The sequence below is a fragment of the Theropithecus gelada genome, chromosome 6 (assembly GCF_003255815.1).
Source record: "Theropithecus gelada isolate Dixy chromosome 6, Tgel_1.0, whole genome shotgun sequence".
In the NCBI taxonomy this organism is placed as follows: Eukaryota; Metazoa; Chordata; class Mammalia; order Primates; family Cercopithecidae; genus Theropithecus; species Theropithecus gelada.
Window position 1 is genome coordinate 75,076,758 of NC_037673.1, and position 12,968 is coordinate 75,089,725.

The 12,968-nt window shown below is 40.0% G+C and overlaps 1 pseudogene; it reads left to right on the plus strand.

The window, feature by feature from the left end:
* The window catches only part of LOC112627025, an 81,988-nt pseudogene that overhangs the window by 68,664 nt on the left and 356 nt on the right, over positions 1–12,968 (plus strand).

Genomic DNA, 12,968 nt, shown 5'->3' on the forward strand with positions numbered 1-12,968 from the left:
GGGGTCTAGTTTTATACTTCTGCATATGAATGTCCAGTTTTCCCACCACTGTTTATTGAAGAGACTGTCCATTCCCCAGTGTATGTTCTTGATGCCTTTGTAGAAAATGAGTTTGCTGTAGATGTATGGATTTATTTTGGGGTTCTCTATTCTGTTCCATTGGTCTATGTGTCTGTTTTTATGTCAGTACCATGCTCTTTGGTTACTACAGCTCTGTAGTGTAATTTGAAGTCAGACAATGTGATTCCTCTGGTTTTGTTCTTTTTGCTCAGGATGGCTTTGGCTATTCTGGGTCTCTTGTGGTTCCATATAAATATGAGTATTATTTTTTCTGTTTCCATAAATAATGTCACAGATATTTTGATAGGGATTGCATTGATTCTGTAGATTGCTTTGGGTAGTATGGACATTTGAACAATATTGATTCTTCCAATCCATGAACATGAAATGTTTTTTGCATTTTTTGGTGTGCGTCCTTTTCCATTTCTTGCATCAATGTTTTCCAGCTTTCATTTTAGAGATCTTTTACTTCTTTGGTTAAATTTATTCATAGGTATTTTATTTGTAGCTATCATAAATGGGATTACTTTCAGATTGTTTGCTGTTGGCATATAGAAATGGTACTGATTTATGGCATGTAGAAATGCTACTGATTTTTGTATACTATATTGACTTTGTATCCTGCAACTTTACTGAATTTGCTTATCGATTCTAATAATTTTTTTGGTGAAGTCTTTAGTTTTTTTTCCCAATATAAGACCATATTATCTGCAAACAAGGATGATTGGACTTTTTCCATTCCAATGTGGATGCCCTTTATTTCTTTGTTGTCTGATCGCTCTAGCTAGGACTTCCTGTACTATGTTGGATAACAGTGGTGAAAGTGGCCATCCTTGTTGTACTCCAGGTCTTAGAGGAAGGGCATTCAGGTTGTTTTTTTTTTTCCTTTCAGAATGATACTAGCTATAGGTTTGTCATATATGGCTTTTATTGTGTTGGGATATGTCCCTTCCACATCCGTTTTTTTTTTTTTAAAGAATTTCACCATGAAGGAATGTTGAATGTTATAAAATGATTTTTCAGCACCAATCAAAATGATAATATGGTTTTTGTCCTTCATTCTGTTCATATGATGTATCAGAGTGGCTGATTTGCATATGTTGAAACATCCTTGCATCCCTGGGATAAATCCCACTTGGTCATGATGAATGAGCTTTTTAATGTGTTTTGGAATTTGGTTTGCTAGCTTTTTGTTGATGATTTTTGCATCAATATTCATCAGAGATATTGGCCTGTAGTTTGTTTGTTTTTTTAATGTGTCTTTGTCTGGTTTTGGTATCAGGGTAATACTGGCCTTGTAGAATGAGTTTGGAAGTATTCCCGCTGCTTCTGTTTTTTGGAATAGTTTTAATAGGATTGGTATTAGTTCTTCTTTAAACGTTTGGTAATATTCAGCAATGAAGCCATCAGCTCCTGGGGTTTTCTTTGCTGGGAGACTTTTGTTATGGGTTCAGTCTCATTATTTGTTATTGGTTTATTTAGGTTTCGGATTTCTTCATGGTTCAACCTTGGTAGGTTGTGTGTGCCTAGGAATTTATCCATTTCTTCCAGGTTTTCCAACTTATCAGCATATAGTTGCTTATAGTAGTTTCTAATGATCTTTTGAATTTATTTTCTTTTTCTTTCTTTTTTTTTTTTTTTTGAGACACAGTCTGGCTCTGTTGCCCCGGCTGGAGTGCAGTGGTGCGATTTCAGCTCACTGGAACTTCCACCTCCTGGGTTCAAGGAATTCTTGCTCCTCAGCCTCCCAAGTGGCTGGGATTACAGGCATGTACCACTGTGCCCAGCTAATTTTTGTATTTTTTAGTAGTGATGGGGTTTCATCATGTTGGCCAGGCTGATCTCAAACTCCTGGCCTCAAGTGATCATCCTGCCTCAGGCTCCCAAAGTGCTGGGATTACCGGTGTGAGCTATTGCACCTGCACTGAATTTTATTTATTTACTTTTTTTCTTAATACATTTCTGTATTTTATAATTTTTATCCAAGAAGTCTTCATTCTTTTTACAGTCTTAGAAAACAATATATTCTATTTAACACCCACCCCACCTAATCAGCCATTAATCACTCAGCACAAATGGGTACTCAAATTTATACTTTATTACAGTAATTCCTGATAGCAGTAATTTCAACTTGAAATTTCCAGAGATTCTTTCCAGGTGAATGAACAGAGAACTACGATCACAGTATAGTCATGTAGAATTTGCAACTGCCTTCTTTGATTGTGTTGTCTATTCTCAGGCAATATCTAAGTTGAAATTACATGCTGACATACTTAAAATGATGTAGTGCATATTAATTTATTTCCTTTCTATCTTTAATATATCTTTTTTTACATGTAAAATGAGGAGTACAGATAATTGCCAAACTGTATCTTAGCTTTTATATTCTATTGTCATTAGCTGAGATTGTTATATAAAGAATTCATTAGAGATAGCTTGTGCAGTAGTATGTTTTGAATTCCTATGAATACGTTTTCTTTTTTTCTTTCTTTTTTTTTTTTTTGATATGGAATCTTGCTCTGTCATCCAGGCTGGAGTGCAATGGCATGATCTTGGCTCATTGTAACCTCCACCTCCTGGGTTCAAGTGATTCTCCTGCCTCAGGTAGCTGGGATTACAGGCATGTGCCACCACGTCCGGCTAATTTTATATGTATACATATTTTTTATATATACATATTATATATATATATACACATATTATATATATATATATATTTTTTTTTTTTGAGACAGAGTCTCGCTCTGTTGCCTAGGCTGGAGTGCAGTGGCGTGATCTTGGCTCACTGCAACCTCTGCCTCCCAGGTTCAAGTGATTCTCCTGCCTCAGCCTCCTGAGTAGCTGGGACTGCAGGCATATGCCACCATAGCCCAGCTAATTTTTTGTATTTTTCACTGTGAGAGACGGGGTTTCACTGTGTTAGCCAGGATGGTCTCGTGATCTGCCCACCTTGGCCTCCCAAAGTGCTGGGATTACAGGTGTGAGCCACTGCACCCAGCCTTTTTTTTTTTTTTTTTGAGATGGAGTTTCTTTAGTTTCCCTCTTGTTGCCCAGGCAACCTCCTCCCTCTGCCTCGGGAGGTTACAGTGTGCCGAGATCGTGCCATTGCACTCCAGCCTAGACAACAATTCAAGAGATTCTCCTGCCTCAGCCTGCCGAGTACCTGGGATGACAGGCACCCACAACTACGCCCGGCTAATTTTTGTATTTTAGAGATGGAATTTCGCCATGCTGGCCAGACAGGTCTCGAACTCCTGATCTCAGGTGATCCAATCCCCCTCGGCCTCCCAAAGTGCTGGGATTACAGGCATGAACCACTGAGGCTGGCTATTTTCTTTTCAAAGCCTGTTTTCAATTGCTCTGAAGGGAGCCAGTATAACTTGGTAGTTAAGCAGTTAAAAATAACAGACTTGGAAACAAACTTGTTTGTATCCTAGCTGTACCTTTAAACTATTGTCAGGCCTTGAGCAGTTTACTTTATAGCTCTTATCCTCAGCTTTGCCATTTGTAAAACAGGGGAAATAATGGAACTCCTTTTGTAAAATTGGTTGTGAGGAATAATTACATGTGTACATAAAGTGCTTTGCATCCCATTTGGTCGAGCAATGTTTATGGAGTACCAACCGTGTGGCAGGCATTGTGCCAAGCTCCTGCTTATCTCAGGACGGTTTTCTTTCTTATCTCAAATTTTCACCTAACTTCTACTCCTCAAGGAAAGGTTCCCCTGAACCCTCTGAGTTAGTTCAGTTAGTTCAGGTTCTCTATGAAGTGAATGCCAAGAAGAGACAAGGACGTATGAATGTACCAACGCGCACTCATGCACGAAGGAAGTAGAGCTCCCAGGTCTTGTTGTAAATTCCTTCCAGTTTTCTCAGTGGGTATATTCTCCTACCTTCTCCCTTCTGGGCCAAGGGAGCCCCATAGGCTGGTGATTGTCAGCATCTCTCTAAACAGTCTGCCTCCCCACTCCCATCTCCTTTTGAAAAAGCAACATTTTCAGCAGACATAACAGAAACATGTTGGGTATATGGGAATGGGGATGTAAATTAATAAATCCAGGATGAAGGAACCTAGAATTAGCTGTAGAATGATTGCAAATCACAGAAGAGCTTGCATGCCAAATACAAAATTAAAAATCATAAAAACCACATCAAAAGTCCTCAAGTCCCTCACTACTACCCTTATTTGCTGATTCTGCCCCAAGGTTTGGGGTTGAGTGTGGGAGGAGGCTACGCTCTGCTGGGGGAGAAGGCATAGAGCGCCGGAGTCAGGCTATCTCTAGATTCAGAGCTTGTCTTTGGCATTATTTGTGGGACATCGAGCAAGTTGCTTGGCTGGAGATTCAGTGTTCTCACCCATAAATTGGAGATAATTATAGTAGCTCTATTAGAGGGCTGTTAATCAGATTATAAAGGGTAATTGATGTAAAGTGCTTAGCAAGGTGCTTGGCATATAGTAAGCTCCCAATAAATCTCTCTACTATCAATTCTTTCAGCGCATCTGCAATACCCTACCTACTTAAGCCATTTTCAAAATGTGATCCACAGACATTTTCAGGGATCATGATGTCAAAACTATATAAAAATATTTAGAATTGGCTGGGCACGGTAGCTCATGCTCATGCCTGTAATCCCAGCACTTCGGGAGGCCGAGGTGGGTGGATCACCTGATATCAGGAGATGGAGACCATCCTGGCCAACGTGGTGAAACCCTGTCTCTACTAAAAATACAAAAATTATCCTGGCATGGTGGCACGTGCCTGTAATGCCAGGTATTCAGGAGGCTGAGGCAGGAGAATCACTTGAACCTGGGAGGCAGAGGTTGCAGTGAGCCGAGATCACGCCACTGCACTCCAGCCTGGTGACAGAATGAGACTCTGTCTCAAAAAAGAAAAAAAACAATGCTAAGAATTTAGTTACTATCTTTTGCGTTAAGATTGGCTTTCATAGTTCAAAAGCAAACTATTGCAGATCACAATGTGATACCACTCTACAACTACCAAGATTGTTATAAGAAAAAAGACAATTATAAGCATTGATGAGGATGTGGAGAAACTGAAACACTCATAGGCTGCTGATGTTAATGTAAAATAGTGCGGCCACTTTAGGAAACAGTTTGGTAGTTCCTCAAAAAATTAAACATAGTGTTACCCTATGATCTAGCAATTTAACTCCTAGGTATATACCCAAGATAGCTGAAAACATGTTTAAACAGAAACTTATACGTGAATGTTTGTATTAGTCTGTTCTCACGCTGCTATAAAGAAATATCCGAGACTGGGTAATTTATAAAGGAAAGAGGTTTAATTGCCTCACAGTTCCACATGGGTGCAGGAGCCTGAGGAAACTTACACTTATGGTGGAAGGTGAAGGCAAAGCAAGAGAGCCTTCTTCACGTGCTGGCAGGAGGGAGAAGAGTGAGTGAAGGAGGAACTTGCCAAACACTTATAAAACCATGAGATCTCATGAAAACTCACTCACTGTCACAAGAATAGCCTGGGAAAAACTGCTCCCATGATCCAATCACCTTCCAGCAGGTTCCTCCCTCAACAACTGGCGATTATAATTCAAGATGAGATTTGTGGGGGAAGGAGGGAAGCCTAACCACATCAATGTTCATAGCAGCATTATTTATAATAGCCAAAAAGTAGAAACAATGCTAATGTCCATCATCAGATGAACAGATAAACGAAGTGTGGTATACCCATATAATAGAATATTGGGCTGATAATATTTTTCGGTGGACGTGGGAGCACTGTCCTATGCATTGTTAGGATGTTTAGCAGAATCCATGGTTTCTACTCATTAGATGTCAGTAGTAACTCTCTCCTCCAAGTTGTGATAGCCAAAAATGTCTCCAGACATTGCCAAATGTCCTGAAGACAAAATCGCCTCCAGTTGAATACCACTGATACAAATTAATAGTCCTTATATTCTTCACTGCCATTCACTTGCAGTTTTAAAAAACTTCCAATTTTATTTAAGAATGTTCTTAATGAAGCAATGAAAATTGCAAATTGGATTGTTTTGACCCATGAATATACATCTCTTAAAATATTCTGTATGAAAAAATAAAGCATTTATAAAGCACTTCTGCTGCATACCAAAGAACTTTCAAACAAGTGCTTTTCTCTAAGCACTTGTGGGAATGAGTTGCAGGCTGAACTCACTGATTTATCATGAAACACCATTTTAATTAAAAGATCTATTGACAGACAAGCTGGTTATTCAGACTTAGGTACTTGGAAAACATTTTCATGACAATAAATAACATCTATTTGTTGACAGTGACATAACTGAACTTTCAAGCAAAAATAACAATTTGGTAAAGGTTGCATCATCACTACTGTGATCTTGATTGCTTCCAAATACTTAAAGATTCTGGCCGGGTGTGGTGGCTCACACCTGTAATCCTCCACTCTGGGAGGCTGAGGTGGGCAGATCACCTGAGGTCAGGGGTTCGAGACCAGCCTGGCCAGCATGGTGAAACCCCATCTCTACTAAAAATACAAAAACAAAATTAGCCGGACATGGTGGCGCGTGCCTGTAGTCCCAGCTACTCGGGAGCCTGAGGCAGGAGAATTGCTGGAACCGGGAGGCGGAGGTTGCAGTGAGCCGAGATCGTGTCACTGTACTCCTCACTGGGCAACAGAGTGAGACTCTGTCTCAAAAAAAAAAAAAAAAAGAAAAAAATTAAAGACTCTTCTGATGAGATTGGAAGTGATATTAACAAATGTGACGTGTTTGATAATGTAAGATAAAATGTGTCAAGATTCGGAAGATCTGCATAAGTCAGTGAACCAATATTTCTAAATGACGAGCGTAACATCACAAATCATGCATGGTTTGAGAGATTTATTCAAAGTGCAACATGGGGTCGGGTGCGGTGGCTCGTGTCTGTAATCCCAGCACTTTGGGAGGCTGAGGTGGGTGATCACTGAGGCCAGGAGTTTGAGACCAGCCTGACCAACATGGTGAAACACCGTCTCTACTAAAAATACAAAAATTAGCCAGGCTTGGTGGTGGGCGCCTGTAATGGAGGCTGAGGCAGGAGAATTGCTTGAACCCGGTAGGCAGACGTTGCAGTGAGCCAAGATCGTGGCACTGCACTCCAGCCTGGGTGACAGAGTGAGACTCTGTCTCAAAAAACCAAACCAAACCAAACCAAACCAAAACAAAAACCAAAGTGCAACATGGACCAAAAGCTTTTTTTCTTTTCAATTTTAACAGCTTCTTTGAGGTATAATTGAGACATAATAGATTGTACATGTTTTTACATATAAATACACAAATGAAACTACCAGAATCAAAATAATGAACATGGGTATCATTCCCAAAAGTTTCCTTGTATTCCTTTTATCTCTCTCTCCTGCCCTTCTTTGCCCTTACCCGTCCCCTACACCCTCATCTTCCAGGCTGCCATTGACCTGCCTTTTCTCACTAAGGATTTGTTTGCATTTTTTGAAATTTTATATAAATGGGATTATATATACTTTTAAAAAAATCTTTTTGATTTCTTTCACTGATCGTAATTATTTCGAGATTAATCCATGTATCATTGCTTGTGTCAGTAATTTATTTTTATTCTGAGCAGTATTGTACTGTATGGATATAACATGAATTGTTTATCCACTTACTTGGTTTTAATATTTTTTTTTTTTTTGAGACGGAGTTTTGTTCTTGTTTCCCAGGCTGGAGTACAATGGCACGATCTCGGCTCACCACAACCTCTGCCTCCCGGTTCAAGTGATTCTCCTGCCTCAGCCTCTTGAGTAGCTGGGATTACAGGCATATGCCACCCTACTCGGCTAACTTTTGTATTTTTAGCAGAGACGGGGTTTCTCTATGTTGGTCAGGCTGGTCTTGAACTCCCGACCTCAAGTGATCCACCCGCCTTGGCCTCCCAAAGTGCTGAGATTACAGGCGTGAGCCACGGTGCCCAGCTTGGTTTTAATTTTTATCTTAAATTTATTTTTAATTTTGTTTTTAGAGATAGCGTCTCACTCTGCTTGTAGTGGTAGAATCAGAGCTCACTGCAGCTTCAAACTCCTGGGCTCCAGGAATCCTCCCTGTTCAAGCTCCCTAGTAGGTAGGAGCAAGTTTGTCCAAACCTCAACCTACAGGCCGCATAAGGTCCAGGACAGCTTTGAATGCAGCCCAACACAAATTTGTAAACTTTCTTAAAACATTATGATATTTTCTTTCCAATTTTGTTTTTTTGAGCTCATCAGCTATTGTATTTTATGTGTAGCCCAAGACAATTCTTCCAGTGTGACCTACGGAAGCCAAAAGATTGGATACTCCTGGTATAGGCACATACCACCATGCCTGGCAAAATTTTTAATTTTTTTTGTAGAGATGGGGGTCTTACTATGTTGCCAGGCCGGTCTCCAACTCCTGGCCTCAAGCAATCCTCCCACCTTGGCTTCTCAATGTGCTCAGGTTACAGGTGTGACCACTCTCAGTCCATTTGCCTGTTAATGGGTATTTGTGTTCCAAATTGTTGGATCTTTTTTTTTTTTTTTTTTTTTTTTTTTTGAGACAGGGTCTTGTTGTGTCATCCAGGTTGGAGTGCAGTGGTGTGATCATAGCTGACTGCAGCCTCCACCTCCCAAGCTCACACGATTGTCCTTCTTCAACCTCCCTAGTAGCTGAGATTGCTATTTATTTTTAGTAGAAACAGGGTTTCACCATGTTGCTCAGGCTGGTCTCCAACTCCTGGCGTCAAGCAGTCCTCCTGCCTTGGTCTCCCAAAGGGTTGGGATTACAGGCAATTACAAATACAGTTGCTATGAACATTTGTGTGCAAGTCCTTCTGTGGACATGTGCTTTCATTTCTTTTGAGTAAATACCTAGGGATGGAATGGCTGAATCACATGCAAACAAACATATGCTTACCCTTTTAAGAAACTTCCTAAGTTTTTTCCAAAGTGGTTGTACCATTTCACATTCCCAATAGTAGTGTATGAATTTCAGTTGCTCTATGTTCTGACAAATTCTTGGTATGACTAGTCTTTTGGAATTTACCATTAAATAGGTAGGGTATGTTGTTGAGGTCTTAATTTGTATTTTTCTCTTAATCTGTATTTCTCTAATGACTAATGATGCTGCATATCTTTTCATGCCTTTATTGTCATCCATATATGGCTTCTTTGATGAAGTGTCTCTTCAAACCTTTTGCCCATTTGTTTTTTGAGTTATTATTGAGGTATGAGAGTTCAGAAAGTAGACACTCTGGATATAAATTCTTTTTTTTTTTTTTTTTTTTTTTTTGAGATGGAGTCTTGCCCTGTCACCCAGGCTGGAGTGCAATGGTGTGATCTTGGCTCACTGCAACCTCTGCCTCCCGAGTTCAAGTGATTCTCCTGCTTCAGCCTCCTGAGTAGCTGGGACTACAGGCGCCTGCCACCATGCCAGGCTAATTTTTGTACTTTTAGTAGAGACGGGGTTTCACCATATTGGTGAGGCTGGTCTCGAACTCCTGACCTTGTGATCCACCCGCCTCGGCCTCCCAAAGTGCTGGGATTACAGGCGTAAGCCACCTCGCCCGGCCTGGATACAAATTCTTTACCAGTGTCCGGAATGGTGGCTCACACCTGTAATCCCAGCATTTAGAAAGGCTGAGGCAGGTGGATTGCTTGAGCCAAGGAATTCGAGACCAGCCTGTGCAACATGGGGAAACGCCATTCTCTGTAACAAATACAATAATTAATCAGGCATGGTGCTGCACACCTGTAGTCCCAGCTACTAAGGAAGCTGAGGTGGGAGGATCACTTGAGCCTGGGAGGTTGAGGTAGCAGTGAGTCACGAGCATGCCACTATACTCCAGCTCTATTGAGACACAGGGAGGCCCTGTCTCAAAAACAAAACAAAACAAAACAAAACAAAACCACATACAGACACATTCTTATCAGATACATGATTTGCAAATAGCTGCTTCAGTTTTTGGCTTGTCTTTCCATTCTCTTTCTGGGGCTGTAGTGTGCTATGATGATGCCATCATACTCCTGGGCTCAAGTGATCCTCTGCCTCAGCCTCTCAAGTAGCTGGGACTACAGGTGCATGCCACCATGCCTGCCTCAAGTATTTCTGATGCTGTCATAAATGGTATTTTAAATTTTAATTTCAGATTGTTCACTGCTAGTGTACTACAAATGCAATTGACATTTGTGTATTGATTTTATGACCTGTAGTTTTGGTCATTTATTTGATCTGATAGTTTTTTGTAGATCTTGTGCCAGAGTTTTCAACATGTCACCTACAAATAAAACCAGTTTTACTTCTTCTTTTCTAATTTGAATGCCTTTTTTTTTTCCTTGCCTTACTGCACAGGCTAGAATCCCCAGTACAATATTGAACAAAAGTTGTCAGAGCAGAAATCCTTGCCTTGTTCCTGATCTTAAGGTGAAAGCGTTGTTCTTCACCATTAAGTGTGATGCTTTTTATAGACACTCTCTATTAAGTTGAGGAAGTTTCCTTGTAATCTTAGGAATGGATATTGGATTTTGTCCAATGCATGTGCTGCATGTATTGAGATTATCAAATGGTTTTTCTTTTTCAGTCTGTAAATATTGCTTGATTTACCAATGCTAATTCAACCTTGCATTCCTAGGATAAGCCCCTGTTTGGGCCTATAATGTATTATCTTTTTAAATATATTTTTTACATATTTATATATCTGTTTTTCTAATATAATCTACTCTTTTACTGCCTCGTCTCATGTAAACTTGTGTAATTTCCCATTGGGTCCACCTTAGGAAACAGTCTTTAAGGTTTTCTCCATAAGACAAGTACCAGTATACTCTTTTATGGTCAATACAATGCTAATTCAACCTCGCATTCCTAGGATAAACCTCTGTTTGGCTATAATGTATTCTTTTTTAATATACTGTGAAATAAAAGTGACTAGAATTGTGCATATTATGCTTATGAGAGATACTGGTCCACAGTATACTTGTTTAATATCTAGAGTTTGGATATTAGTTTAATGCTGGCCCCATAGAATAAGCTGGGAAGTATTCCCTCCTGTTTGATTTTCTGGAGGACTTTATCTAGAATTGGAATTATGTTTTTCTTATATATACCGTGTTAAAACCATACAAAAGAAAGCCTAAGTGGCTGTAATACTATCAGACAAAATATACTTCAGAGCAAAGAACATTGTCAGGAAAGAGGAGGGTCATTTGTAAAGTGGATAATTTCATAATGATGAAACTTTCGTAAAGGATAAATTCATACAAATAAGAGAGTAACTACGTTTATGCAACTAATAGCAGAGTTTCAAAGTACATGAAGCAGAAATTGATAGAATTACAATTGAAAAACACCAGTAACAGTCAGAAATTTTAATACTCTCAATAATTAGTAGAGTAAGTAGACAGTAAATCAGAAAGGATATAGATTTGAACACTAATATCAACCAACTTGACATGACTGACATTTGTAGAACACTCCATCCATGTGCAAAAAACACATTCATTTCAAATGCAAGACAGACTATACTCTGGGCCACAGAACAAGTGTCAATAAGTTTAAAATTATTAATATTGTACGAAGCATCTTCTCTGATCACAATGGGATTAAATCAGAAATCAGTAACAGGTATCTGGAAAACTATCTGGAAAACTCCTCCACTTACGAAAAACACGAGAAACCCATGGTCAAAAAAAGAAAGCAATAGGGAAATTACAAAGTATTTTGAAATGAAGGAAAATGAAAATACAATATATCAAAATATGTGGGATGTAGCTAAAACAGTATAGAGGGACACTTATCACACCAAATGCCTGTAGAAACAAGAGACATCTAAAATTAGCGGTCATCAGTTTCCGAGTTAAGAAACTAGAGAAACAAAACAATAAATTAAAAAATTAAAAAATAGCAGAATAAAGGAAACAATAAACATAAGAGCAGAAATCAATAAAATAGAAAACAGAAAACCAGTAGAGAAAATCCAAGAAAGCAAAAACGGGCTTTGAGATTTGAGATCCGTAAAATCGAGAAACCCCTCGCCATGTCGATCAGAAAAAAAGATGACACACAAATTACCAATTTCAGAACCGGAGGAGTCAGATTTTATAGACATTAAGTGGACAATAAAGGAATACAGCTAATAGATTTGCATTATTAAACAATTTAGACATTTCTACAAACTATTAAAGCTCACTCAAGAGGCGGTATCAATAAATATTGGTTGAATTAGTGAATGCCAGCTATTACTATGGGCAGGGCTTTAGAGAGAAACGAAAGCATTTTTTTTTTTTGAGACCGAGTTTCGCTCTGTCGCCCAGGATGGAGTGCAGTGGCTCGATCTCGGCTCACTGCAACCTCCGCCTCCCGGGTTCAAGCGACTCTTCAGCCTCGGCCTCCTCAGTAGCTGGGATTACAGGCGCGCGCCACCATGCCAGCTAATTTTTGTACTTTTAGTAAAGATGGGGTTTCACCATGTTGGCCAGGCTGGTCTCGAACTGCTGACCTGGTGATCCGCCCGCCTCGGCCGGTCAAAGTGCTAGGATTACAGGCGTGGGCCACCGCGTTGGGCCAAAGGAAGCATTTTCCTTCCCAAGAAGCTCTCAGGTTACTGCAGGGGCAAAAAAACAGATAAAGCTTAATGTTGCTCCGGGGCAGAAGAGTAGAGGAGCATTGCTTAAAGAAAGGCTTCTTTGGGGACAAGTCACTCCGCCAACACATGAAGGACCCACGGAAAACGTTAGAGTTAGAACAGCTGCACGTGAGTTCACACAAGGGGCCCAGAAGTGGCCCTCCGGCGACTGCCTGCTCCCCGGTCCTCCTAGTACAGTCCTAACCCTTTCCCAACTGGTGCTGGCAGCAGTTAAGAAACCACCTCCTTCCAAATCCAGCTGTCTTGCGCCTGCGCATTCAAGCAAAGCGCTCATAGAAGGCGGGAGG